Consider the following 13875-nt stretch of genomic DNA (forward strand, 5'->3'; position numbering starts at 1 on the left):
TCTGGAAAATACTGCCATATTCAGCATGATGTGAGAAAAAAAAAAGTTCTAAAGAAATGTGAACATGGGGTGGGCAATCCTTCTGGGTCGGTCTCTGCTGAATACCTTTGCTTTATTCCTCGTTTCAGTACTGAGGTATTTATTTATTTGTGCTTACAAAGGTCACATGCATGAAAAGACAAACATCAGTTTGCTTACAGGAATAACTTCTATTGATACAATATTTGTCACAGAAGAAAAGTATACTTAACAAGGTGTTCCGGCTTCACTGCAGAATACAATTCAGTCATAATACTAAGTTATACTATAAAGCACTCAATAAACAAGCAGAAAACAGGTGCAACACAGACAAAGATGTAACATTTAAAATAGTGACACAATTCAGTGAGATGAGGCTAGAAAAACAGGAAAGAAACACTAAAAACTTGTTATATCAGTCCATTAGAAATGATGCTCTGTGGGACAGCTCACTCTCTTCCTGGAATGAAGCCAAGCAGCAGAAGGATGAGATCACGGCTGGGAAGGACTAACTAATGGTCTGCCTTGGCTGTTCCTGCCTAGACTGCGAAAGCCGAGAATATCGATCTGCCTCTACCACCTGGACCGATGCCAACACTTAGATGTCCTTCCCTTCCCTTCTCACTCTAGCAACTTTTACCCAATCTCTCAAGCCTGTTCAAACTACTACCCTCAACATCTGTTTTTATCAGGCTTAATTCTGTCACAGAACTGGTTTCCTGCTTGTAGGATATTCCTGCCATTTACCACTCTCTCAGTAAAAAAAAAAAAAAAAAAGGTCTCCTTGTATTTCCTCTGCACATGGCTTCGTAAAATAAAGAAACAGATCAAATGAAAGCTGTAACAAAAGAAAATTCTCTGGAAAAAGAGAGTTTTTGTAAAGTAGTGTTGTTGCACAAATATACTGAAGTGCCATATACTTACTTTGAAAGGATTTTTTTTTCCTTAGCTGACTACTACTACTACTTATCATTTCTATAGCCCTACAAGACATATGCAGCGCTATACACCATACACAAAAGACAGTCCCTGCTCAAAGAGCTTACAATCTAGATAAGACAGGTAAACAGACAGAACAATAAGGGTAAGGGAATAAAGAGGTGAGGATAAAAGGACAAGTAGTGGTTCTACCCCTCTGGCATCACCTTTAATCCTCCTGCATGAACAGCGGCACCTGAGAAGTAGCCATGGCTAGTGCTGACATTTAAAGAGCAATTCTTTAAAGGGGCGCATACCTTGAGCCAATTCTATAAAGAAAAATAGGCATCTACTTTCCATTATAGAATACTGGCATAACAGGTAAAATACACATGTATAATTGAGGCACAAGAGCTGATGTACATGCTTGTGCCTAAATTGCTATACAATGCATGTAAATTACAGTATTCTATAATTTATCTGGTTACTGTGTACCCTGCCTGTGCTACACCGGTGTGTGTGCCCACCTTAAAACTATTCACCACTGCATTTAGGCACCATCTTATAAAATACTGTGTAGCCAGAATATTGGCATGTATGGCACATGTACAATCCTACACCCATATGTAACGCCCCTGACCTGGGTGCTCCTGGATTCGGGGGTCTGACCTGGTTGGAGCCTTGCAAAGGCAGTCTCCGTCGGTCCCTTACTCTGGGGTAGGATTACCCTCTTATTCCCAAGGAACCCAAAAATACAAATGCAAACTATGGAAAACAAAGGCTGGCTGTTAGATTAAGTAGATTTGGGAAACTTTTACATTCTTTCAAGTCCAATAAACACATGGAAGTCAGAAGCTCATGCAAACTCACAACAGTTTATTCTTCAGCTCTAGGTTATCAATAGAAATCAAACAAAATAAAACATGGAAAAGAAAATAAGATGATACCTTTTTCATTGGACATAACTTAATACATTTCTTGATTAGCTTTCGAAGGTTGCCCTTCTTCGTCAGATCGGAAATAAGCAAATGTGCTAGCTGACAGTGTATATAAGTGAAAACATTCAAGCATTACTATGACAGTCTGACAGGGTGGGAGGATGGGGGTGGGTAGGAGGTATGCATGGGGACATCAAAGCATATCATTGATATTCTAACAGGATAGGTGTGGATAGGTGAGGGGAGGGTGATCAACAGAGAAATACAGCTTTATGGTTTATAATGGGCTAGGAACCCCAGATCCTTGTTAAGTCCTTTCTGTTGGGTGTTAAAATATTCAATCATTCTGACTTCAAAGGTCTTACATTCTTGTATGGTTTTAAAGTTACCTTTCAGTATTCTCACTGCTTAAATGTTTTCACTTATATACACTGTCAGCTAGCACATTTGCTTATTTCCGATCTGACGAAGAAGGGCAACCTTCGAAAGCTAATCAAGAAATATATTAAGTTATGTCCAATAAAAAAGGTATCATCTTATTTTCTTTTCCATGTTTTATTTTGTTTGATTTCTATTGATACCCTTAAGAGTGGACTAACACGGCTACCACACTCCTCTTCTTCAGCTCTGCAACAGCAGGATCTTCAGTCCATTTCAATTCTTTAACACTGAATGCAAAGCTTTTAGAACTCTGATCCTTCTGGTGTTCCGCAGGTGAACTCCTGTATTCTCCTCCCTTGGATATATTTAAAGATTCCAGCAGGACTATATACACATTTACAGACTCCTGTCCATGCCTATCCCAGAGAATAATGTCCCGAAAGGTCCAGAACCCCTGTGGTCTGACCTCCCTCCAAGGTGACCTTTGCGTTGGTTCCACCATGGTCTTGAAACAGGCACTCCCTGGCTCTGATTCCATACTCTTGGGCTGGGTCTCTCCTCTGCCCAGCCGTAGCTCTCCTCCTGCACAGTTGTCGCTATGGGTGAGTTGGGCTGGGTGAGGGCATGTCTTAGGTTTGCCTAGAAGCTGGTATTTTTTGCCTTATGGGAACTTGTTGTATTTTAAAGGAACAGATCTAAGAAACTCTGCTTTTGGGATTTTTGTTAAGGCATCTACAATGTGCATGTGGCTAAGTGCTTATCCTCAAGTACTGCAAATGTGTTGGGGTGTATCCATGTGTCTTTTGGAGAAGGACTGAGGAAACAGAGAACATGACTTGAGAAGAGAAAGAAACTAGTCTACTTTGACTGGCCAATACAATCGGAGAGTATTGGGGGGGGGGGGGGAGGGAGGAAAATATTTAGTTGAAATGATGTTGTGTGAGGTTTGTGTTGCTCCAAAATGAAGGGAGAACAAAACCCAGAGTCTCTTGGGGGCAAGGAATGGTTAATTGCGGAGACAGTGTAATCCCATTAGGTTGGGATTACTAGGAGAGTAAGTCCCTGTGGAGAGTCACTGGGGGGAGTGACTGGGAGGTCCCTGGGTGGGAGGAAGCCCATCTCAAGTGGAGTAGATTGAAATAATAAAATGCGGAGAAATAGTGCCCTGAGACTGAAGAGTTACAGGGGGATAGGGATTGCCCTTTAGGAGGGGGGGAATGCTGAAATGCCTGCCTGTGACTACAACTTTTAGAGGGCTTTTCTGCTGCTGTCTTTGCCAGCTGTGCTGGTGCTGCACTGCCACTCTAGGCAAATGTCTTGTCCACCTAGTGGTAGGGTTGGTTCTGTCAGTACTTCTTGCTGTACCCAGGCTGCACTGTGGTTCTAGTCATTACATATCCAGCATGGACTGCTAAGATTCTTCTGGGATGCTTCTTATACCCACAAACCTCATGCAGACCAAAACTCTATTGCAGGTTACTGATTTTTAGACAGACCTGGGCTGGCTTCCAGATTTCCACCCCCCCCCCCCCCATCTCCTCCTACAGGGAGGTGTCTGTTTATCCAGGGTTAGCTTGCGTCCAACCCTCTCTGCTTAGGAGAGACTACTATTCCCTCTCTCCTTCCCTACCCATTGGACACATTATCAATATGGGGGGGGCGGGGGGTCCTTTTTTCCCTTCAGCTTTAAACAGAACACCCAGGTACTGCAAGGGTGGCAGCCTGCTCAAGCTTGGATAGTTACCTCACCTTCTATAACATATCATATAACATATAACATATTGTACTTACCTCACAATATAACACAAAAAACTTCTCCACCATAACCACACCATACTGTTCTCTTCCTGTCTCACAAAACTTGAAGATTCTTGGAGTCACCATTGATCGAAACCTCACTCTTGATGCCCACATGAAAAACACTACGAAAAAGATGTTCTACTCCATGTGGAAACTCAAAAGAGTAAAACCTTACTTCCCGAGATACATCTTCCATACCTTGGTACAGTCAATGGTAATAAGTCATCTGGACTACTGCAACGTACTGTACGCTGGCTGCAAAGAACAGACTATTAAAAACTCTAGACTACAGAATACAGCCGCCAGACTCATATATGGAAAAACTAAATATGAAAGTGCAAAACCCTTAAGAGAGAAACTTCACTGGCTCCCACTTAAAGAATGCATTGCATTCAAGATCTGCATGATTGTACACAAAATCATTCACGCAGACGCCCCAACCTACATGTTAAACCTTGTGGACCTACCTCCCAGAAACGCCACACGATCATCTCGCAAATTTCTCAACCTGCACTTCCCCAGCTGTAAAGGACTAAAATACAAGCTGATACATGCCACCACCTTCTCTTACATGAGCACGCAATTATGGAATGCATTACCCACAGACCTGAAAACAATCGACGAAACAACTATCTTTTGCAAATCTCTGAAGACATATTTCTTCAACAAGGCCTACAATGAGAACTTACAGCTCCACTAATCCACTTCAACAACCCATTCAGTTATGAAAGCCCACCTTTTATAAATACCCTAATAAATCCATTCCTTCTTCTTTCTTCCCTTAATTAATCTCTACATAATTACTAACTGTACCTGATATACTGGAATAATTATGTTAACAATACTATGTAAGCCACATTAAGCCTGCAAATAGGTGGGAAATTTGGGGTACAAATGCAATAAAAATAATAAAATATATATCAATATATACCAATAATTTTTTCAATACCTCCACATTTCTCCCAAACAGTTGAGAACACTTTTTAGCAGCAAACTAAACTTTAACCATCATCTTTTCATCACAGCATAACACAATTATGACACCCCTCCCCTCTCACATCTGGGATCTGGGTCCAATCCATCATTTTCCATAACCCAAACATCATTTCACGCATCCTTCTTACTTAGTAACACAACTCCAAAAAAGGGTCAACAGCTCAACACCCTTCTTTTAGACCTAAGGACTCAACTCAGCAGTCTTGATCAACTGTACACCCCTGGGGTCAGGTTTCTGGAACCATCACTCTGCAACCTGACATAATAGGCCCAGACAGACCAGCCCACAGTCCAGTCTGCATACTGGACCAGGACTTTGTCATTCATTCCTGGATCCTCTATCTTGACCAGATACTTAGAGTCTTTCTTCATTGGATGGAAGCTCTCCTCCTTAATTCACCACGTCACGCTGGGCCTCACCAAACGCATGACTGTCAGAGGGACATACAGTTAGGGTAGTCCCCAGGAAGTCTCAGACCACCTTCTTCAAATGGCAGTCTGCCCGGCTAACTTGGGTAGCTTTGTTCCAGTGGCTTTCCCGCTCTCAATCCATACTTCATTTAGGAGTTCCTCAGGTACTGGCTCTCCTAGCAAGCACCTGTCTAAGAACCACTGGATTCAGCCCAGGCCGTCCTTCTGCATCAACTACACTCATGGGGATCCACAGAGTCTGGAGCAGACGGTCTACCTCCGGACTGTGGACCACCCACTTGGAAGCCAAGTTCGTGGTACACGTTCAGACGTTTCAATATTTGAAAGGTATTAATCCACAAATGAACCTTTTTTGGAGACGGGAAGGCGGTAGAACTAGAGACATGAATTGAGGTTGAAGGAGGGCAGACTCGGGACTAATGTCAGGAAGTATTTTTTCACAGAGAGGGTGGTGGATATGTAGAATGCCCTCTCGCGGGAGGTGGTGGAGATGAAAATGGTAATGGAATTCAAACATGCATGGGATAAACACACAGGAATCCTGTTAGAAGGAATGGTTCCATGTAATCTTAGTGGAGATTGGGTGGCAACACTGGTAATGGGAACAAAATGGGAGCTGGGCAGACTTCTACGGTCTATGCCCTGATTGTGACTGAATAGATAGGGATGGGCTGGAGTGTGAATTTTTAAGGGGCTTCGACGTTAGCTTCAGAACTTAGTACAAGAACAGTGCTGGGTAGACTTCTACGGTCTGTGCCCTGAGAAAGGCAAGGACAAATCAAACTCGGGTATACTATAAAGTATCACATACCATGTAAATGAGTTTGTCTTGTTGGGCAGACTGGATGGACCGTAAGGTCTTTATCTGCCGTCATTTACTATGTTACTATCAGGCTTATTTTCTAAAGAGAAGGGCGCCCATCTTTCGACACAAATCAGGCGATGGGCGTCCTTCTCTCAGGGTCGCCCAAATCAGCATAATCGAAAGCGATTTTGGGCGTCCCACAACTGCTTCCCATTTGCAGGGGATGACCAAAGTTCCCGGGGGCATGTCGGAGGCAGGACTGGGGCGTGCCTAACAAGAGGGCTCCTTCAAGCGATAATAGAAAAAAGTGTGTCCCTGACGAACACTTCAGCTGACCTTTACTTGGTCCTTTTTTTTTTTTACGACCATAGACCCATAAATGTGACCTACAGGACCAGATGACCCACAGGAGGGAATAGGGCATGCACCTCCTTCACTCCCCAGTGGTCATTGTAACCACCTCCCACCCTGAAAAAAAAAACTTAAAATTTTTTTTTTTTTTAGTAGAGTTATGGGTGAAGGGACATCCTTCGCCTATGCATACTCGTTCCTGCAATGCAGTTGAGGACGTCCAAAATGTGGATGTTTCTGTGAGAAGGATGTCCATGCCTTTGCTATGCCTCTAACACCCCCTTTATTTATTTGGATTTTGGATCACAAGTAGCAGCAGTGGGAATTGAACTGGCCCCCTCTGGATTGCAAGACCAGTGCTCTAACAACTAGGCCACTCCTCCACTCCCTTGAAATTTGGCTGTATCTGTGGGGAGGGGCAGTATGCAGGTCCCTAGGGTGGGGGACGTATGTGTGCACCAGTGGAGGCATACGAAGGCGTGGACGTCCTTCTTTCAAACATTTTGGACGGCCTCAACTGCCCCCCGCCCTCAGGGATGGCCAAATTTCAAGGGACGTGGAAGAGTGGCCTAGTGGTTAGAGCACTGACCTTGCAATCCAGAGATGGCTGGTTCAAATCCCACTGCTGCTACTTGTGATCCAAAATCCAAATAAATAATAAATAATAAAGGGGGTGTCGGAGGCAATAGCAAAGGCATGACATCCTTCTCACAGAAACATCACATTTTGGATGCAGTCAACTGCCGTCGCAGGGACAGAGGCACAGCAAAGGATGTCCTTCACCCATCCTCTAAAAAAAGACAAAAGTTTTTTAAAGTTGTTGTTTTCGGGGTGGGAGGTGGTTAGTGACCACTGCATGCCTTTTTCCATTCAGTTAGTGCATCAGTTAGTCCACTGTAGTGTCCCCTAGGGTGCCCAGTTGGTGTCCTGGCATGTCAGGGGGACCAGTGCACTATGAATGCTGGCTCCTCCCACGACCAAATGACATGGATTTGGTTGTTTTTTAGATGGGCGTCCTCGGTTTCCATTATCGCCGAAAACCAGGGACGACCATCTCTAAGGTCGACCATCTCAACATTTATGTCGACCATCTCTAAGGTCAACCTAAATGTTGAGATTTGGGCGTCCCCGACCGTATTATCGAAACAAGATGGGCGTCCATCTTTTGTTTCGATAATACGGGTTTCCCCGCCCACTTCATGGGGATGTCCTGCGAGGACGCCCTCAGGAAACTTAGGCACCCCATTCGATTATGCCCCTCCACATTACCTCCCAGTGGCCAAACAGAGAAAATCCAACATAGCCCAGTCTCCCAAGTCTCTCAGTGTCTTCCACATGAAACCACTCCTGTGGTGTGGTTGGGGGATTCACTTTTTCCCTCATCACCATGGGTACTGGGTCTACCCTCCTCGTCAAAACTACCTCTGTGTCCACGGGGCACACCATTGCCCCTGGCCCATGGATCCAATGGACAGAGGTTCTGGACTGCTTCTCGACAGAGAAGATAACACTGTGGGGGGTGCTGGCACTGCGTTTCCTCCTCACCCAAGCTCCTCCAATCTCGGCAAGAGGACCCAGGCTCGCTGGGTCTTTTACACTGGCTGTCTCCTGTAGCAATCCTGCTGAGAGGGTTTCCAACCACTTCCCCTCCAGTTGCTGGAATATCTGGACACCAGGTTCGGCCCCGTGGCCCTCCCCCAAGGTGTCCTCTATGACTGGTCGTCTCGACGAGCCCTCCTTCTGTGGTGGTGTGGGGCTTGTACTGCCTGACGACACACTGCTCCCCTCCTTCTTGTAGAAACCTGTTCTGCACTCCGGGCAACAAAACTTAACTGGCATGGGCTTGCTCCAGTAGGGGAAGCCAGGGCACACAAGTCAGCCCATCACTGTGCTCTCCTCCGCATTCAGCTCCTCCACAGCCTGCAAGCGGTGCACCATCTTTCTTCCTTGATCCTCTCTGCTCCAATCGCCCATGTTCTCCAAACTCCCACATGATTGAGCAGATCTTCCTCCCCTTTTTTAGGGTGGCATTGCACTTTCAGCTCGCATGTCTGTCCTTTGTCCTCTAGAAATGTGCAGATGATTTCCACACCCTTTCCACTGTCCAACAGCAGTTTGTTCCCAGTTTCTGCTACGTGCCATCACTAGAGCACTCTATCCTCCTCCTTGACAGAAGAGGGGATCGCCTGCTATGATGATTCAGCAAAAACTTCTCGCCCTTTACCAGGTGCTCACAGTTTTGGCACACTTCACTATGTCTGTTAGTGTGGGCTTTCACTGGGCGGGAAACTTTCAAATTTCTACCGAGCTCTGTACTAACAGTACCTCTGGTATTCTCGGGCACCAAATTTTGTAATCCTCGCAGTATTGGTATTTGTAATCCAAAAGGCACAATATTTGTAATCCACAAAATGCTTGATGCCAGACCTTTCCACAGTTTAAAACAAAAATATTTTCTTACAAAAAAAACTCTTTGAGATCCCAGAGGTGCCTCCAGACTTTTATGCAACGCCCCTGACCTAGGCGCTCCTGGATTCGGGGTCTGACCCCGGTTAGAGCCTCCTGAAGCAGTCTCCATTGGTCCCCTACTCTCTTGGCGCTTGGTGCCTTCACCTGGGAAAAGAAGTGTTAGTGGTTGGAATTACCCTCTTCTCCCCCAGGAACCCCAAAATACAAAACAAGGCTGGGTGTTAGATTAAGCAGGCTTGGGAGACTTTTATCTTCTCTCAAGTCCAATAAACACATTGAAGTCAGCAGCTAATGCAAACTCACAGTTTATTCTTCAACTCTGCAACAGCAGGAGCCTCAATCCATTTCAACTCTTCAACATTGAATGCAAAGCTTTTAAAACTCCAATGCTTCTGGTGTTCTGCAGGGGAACTCCTGTATTCTCCTTCCTTGGATACAGTTACAGACTCTTTCCAGCAGGACTATATACACTTTTTACAGACTCCTGTCTATGCCTATCCCAGAGAATAATGTCCTGAAAGGCTGTGCTCCTTTCACTTACAGGTCCGGAACCTCCGTAGTCTGACCTCCCTCCAAGGTGAACTTTGCATTGGTTCCACCCTGGTCTTAGGATAGGCGCTCCCTGGCTTCAATCCCACACTCCTGGGTTGGGTCTTCTCCCTTTGCCCACCCATAGCTCTGCTCCTTCACAGCTGTTGCTTTTCTGAGCCACAACTCCTCTTTATACCCAGTGGCTTTACTTCTCCTATTTGGGATTCCCCTTTTCTCTTCCAGGTCAGTGGCAGGGGTCCATCAGGCAACCAAGACCCCCTCCCAAGGCGAACAATCCTTTTTATCTCCTTCTAATCTCCTTCCCCCTTCAGTCTCAGGGAACTATTTATCTACATTTTATTTCAAACTATTCCTCTTCGGTTGAGCTTCCTCCCACCCAGGGACCTCCCAGTCACTCCCCCCCAGTGACTCTCCACAGGGACTTACTCTCCTAGTAATCCTCAACCTAACAGGGGATTGCACTTATAGAATTACTCCTTATTGCACATACCATGACAGAAATGAACCTCCCACATAAACCAGGGTATGTGGGAGTTGAGCTCAGTTTCTTAGATTGTACAGTGAATGACTGTCTCAACACTTGCATTGTGCTATTGTTATTATTACTTACGATCAGAAGGAGGTTACAAACTGCAACATATCGAGTTGTGTTTAGAAATTCTTTCTAACCAGGCCAGTGGCACTCAATGCAATTAGGATAATTTCTGTATCTTTCCACCACATTTACACGGTCTCCAATTGCATTTTTTGCACTCCACAATCTTCTTTCTTCCTATATGCAGAGTGTAAGTCACAGGCTCTGCTGTGTGCAGAGATTAATGTAAGACTGAAAAAGTGATAAAAGAAATGTGCAAAGGAAAAGGTTTCGTAGGAGAGAACAAAGAATTTTTCCCAATAAGGTGAATTGGCTTTAATCATTTAGAGGTCCTTTTATTTATTTATTATTTATGAACATTTATACCCCACTTTTTTCCACATAAAGCAGACTCAAAGTGGCTTACAATGTACAGATTAATCAATTACAATTACATTGGATAGGGGGGAAGGAACAAGCTGTGCTACTTTTAGCACATGGATTTCCCATACAGAGGCCACTTTTAGCATGGCAGTATACTGGCCGAATTTGCCTTTTTTCCCCCTATAATGGCCACGCGCTAACTTCCCAATTAGCGTGGTGGTCAGTAGCAGGGGAGCCCTTACCGCTATCTACTTACTAGGTGGAAAAGGTTCCTGCTCTAATCCCACGCTAATCGAGCAGTGTGCCCAATTAGCGCAGGGCATGCTGTCTCTGCCCATAACACACCTCCCGCACTAAAAAATAAAACTTTTTTTTTACCATGCGGCGATTGGCACACTATCACGGGATGTCTCAGTGTGTCCCGCGACAGTGCTTTTTGACATGCAGTAGGCATGTGCTAGTGCCTACTGCGGCTTAGTAAAAGGGCCCCTTATACTGCAAGTCACCCACAAAACAATCAAATTCCCAAATGTCAGTAAAGCATACTTACCTGTAGCAGGTGTTCTCTGAGGACAGCAGGCCAACTATCTCACATTGAGTGACATCATCTGACAGCAGCCCGGTGCGGATGCTGACTAGCGAGTATTGTTAGAAGCTTCTAGAAGCGTCTTGCCACGCATGTGCGGGTGCCACCTTCCTGCCCAATACACGAGCACAGATACCCCAGTCAGGTGAAAAAGCAAAAAGAGTACACTAAATTCAAAACTAGGGGAGGTGGGAGGGTATGTGAGAATAATCAGCCTGCTGTCTTCAGAGAACACTTGCTACAGATAGGCATCTTTGCTTTCTCCGAGGACAAGCAGACCTTTATATTCTCACACTGGGACTCCCGAAAACAACAAAGCTAGAATAATCAAATGTCCAAACGTCAAAACTAAAAGTCCAATGAACCTGAACCTATATATATACTAGCTGTGTAGGTGCAGCCTGGAACATAATAAAACAGGGCCTAGGAGGGTGGAGTTGGATTCTAGACATCAAACAAATTCTGCAGGACTGCCTGCCGAACCGACTATTGTGTCGGTATCCTGATCAAGGCAGCAGTGAGAAGTGAAGTGTGGACTCAAGACCACACTGCAGCCTTGCACATCTCCTCTATGGAGGCTGATCTCAAGTGAGCAACCGATGCAGCCATGGCTCTGACATTATCAGCCATGACATGGCCCTCAAGTTACAGCCCAGTCTGGGCATAAGTAAAGGAGATGCAATCTGCTATCCAAGTTTGCCGCAGGCCACTCCCATCCTGTTTGGGTCAAAAGAAACAAAAAGCTGGGTAGACTGTCTACGGGCTTTAGTCCGCTCCATATAAAAGTCTAAGGCTTACTTGCAGGATGGGTATGTGGCTTTGGGAAAAATGCAGACAAAACAATTGACTGGTTAAGACAGAACTCTGACACTACCTTAGGAAGGAACTTCAGGTGCATGCAGACAACTATTCTGTTGTGATGAAATCTACATGGTGGATGAGCTATCAGGGCTTGGAGCTCACTGACTCTGCAAGCTGAAGTGACCCCCACCAGAAAAGCAAAGATAGCAGGTATTCTCTGAGGACAGTAGGCTATTCATTCTCACATGTGGGTGACATCATCCACGTCACCTGGTGCGGAGTTTAAGACAGTAGAGCTTTAAGAGCACGTGCAGCATCCCCACTGTGCATTGCTGAGTGCCTTCCCACCATCTGCAAGAGCAAGGGGCTATCAGTACAATACTATAGCATAGCACAAAAAGGAGATAACTCCAAAGGGAGGTGGGAAGGTATGTGAGAACGAATGGCCTGCTGTCCTTGGAGTATATCTGCTGTAGGAAAGTATCTTCACTTTCTCCGAGGACAAGCAGGCCATATTCTCACATGTGGGAATCCCTAGCTACCAGGTTCACTGAAAAAACAACCACAGGTCAATTGAGCCTTGCTACAGAATGGACAAAACAGTAATTAACCTAAAACTATATACAACTGGGTGAGAGTGTAGTCTGGAACAGAATAGAATGGGCCTAACGGGGTGGAGTTGGATTCTAGACCCAATACAAATTCTGAAGAACTGTCTGTCCAAACTGACTATTATGTCAGGTATCCTGCTCGAGGCAGTGATGAGATGTGAATGTGTGGACTGAAGACCATGTCACAGCCTAGCAAATTTCTTCAAAGGAGGCTGACCTCAAGTGGGCTACTGATGCAGCAATGGCTCTGACATTCGGAACTTTAACATGATCCTCAAGAGTCAGCCCAGCCTGGGCATAAGTGAATGAAATGCAATCTACCAGCCAATTAGAGATGGTGTATTTCCTGATGGCAACCTCCATCCTGTTGGGATCAAAAGAAACAAAAAGCTGGGTGGACTGTCTGTAGGGCCTAGTCCACTTCAAGTACAAGGCCAATGATTGCTTGCAGTCCAAGGTATGGTGTGCTTTCACCAGGATGGGCATGTACCTTGGGAAAGAGTGTTGGAAGAAAGATCAACTAGTTCAGATGGAACTCTGACACAACCTTAGGCAGGAACTTAGGATGCATGCAGAGAACTACTCTGTTATGATGAAATTTAGTGTCAGGTGGATCTGCCATTAGGACCTGAAGCTCATTGACCCTGCAAGCTGAAGTAACAGCCACCAAACCAGGACCTTCCAGGTCAAGTACTTCAGATGACAGGAATCTAGTGGCTCAAAAGGAACTTTCGTCAGCTGGGTGAGTACGACGTTGAGGTCCCATGACACAGGCGGATATTTGACAGGGTTTTGTAAAAAGCAAACCTCTCATGAAGCTAATAACTAGAGGCTGTCCAGAGATGGGCCTTCCCTCTACATAGCGATACTAAGCACTAATTGCACTAAGGTGAACTTTTACAGAGTTGATCTTGAGACCAGACTCAGAAAGGTTTAGAAGTTATTCAAGCAAAGTCTGTGTAGGGCAAAAAAGGGGATCTAGGGCTTTGCCCTCACACCAGATGTCAAACCTCCTTCACTTGAAAAAGCAAAACCTCTTTGTGGAATCTTTCCTGGAAGCCAACAAGACCCAGGCGACACCTTCAAGAAGATGCAAGGAAGAAGATTCTAAGCTCTCAACATCCAGGCTGTGAGGGCCAGAGACCAGAGGTTGGGATGCAGAAGAGATCCCTTGTTCTACGTGATGAAGGTTGGAAAACACTCCAATCTCCACGGTTCTTTGGAGGACAAATCCAGAAGAAGAGGGAACCAGATTTGCC

General features: G+C 45.2%; 1 protein-coding gene across 2 annotated transcripts in view; it reads right to left on the minus strand.

Moving 5' to 3' along the window:
- The window catches only part of CCDC92 (coiled-coil domain containing 92), a 56773-nt gene that overhangs the window by 26766 nt on the left and 16132 nt on the right, over nt 1-13875 (minus strand). Inside the window, exon 1 of one of the 2 annotated variants that reach the window (XM_030218103.1) lies at nt 10271-10334. The exons of the other annotated variant lie outside the window; for it this stretch is intronic. The gene's annotated coding sequence lies outside the window, so the exon portion shown is untranslated. Of the gene's footprint in view, nt 1-10270; nt 10335-13875 lie in introns of those variants that run through there. 2 annotated transcript variants of the gene reach the window in all.

This window comes from Microcaecilia unicolor, chromosome 11 (genome assembly GCF_901765095.1).
Source record: "Microcaecilia unicolor chromosome 11, aMicUni1.1, whole genome shotgun sequence".
Taxonomy (NCBI): domain Eukaryota; kingdom Metazoa; phylum Chordata; class Amphibia; order Gymnophiona; family Siphonopidae; genus Microcaecilia; species Microcaecilia unicolor.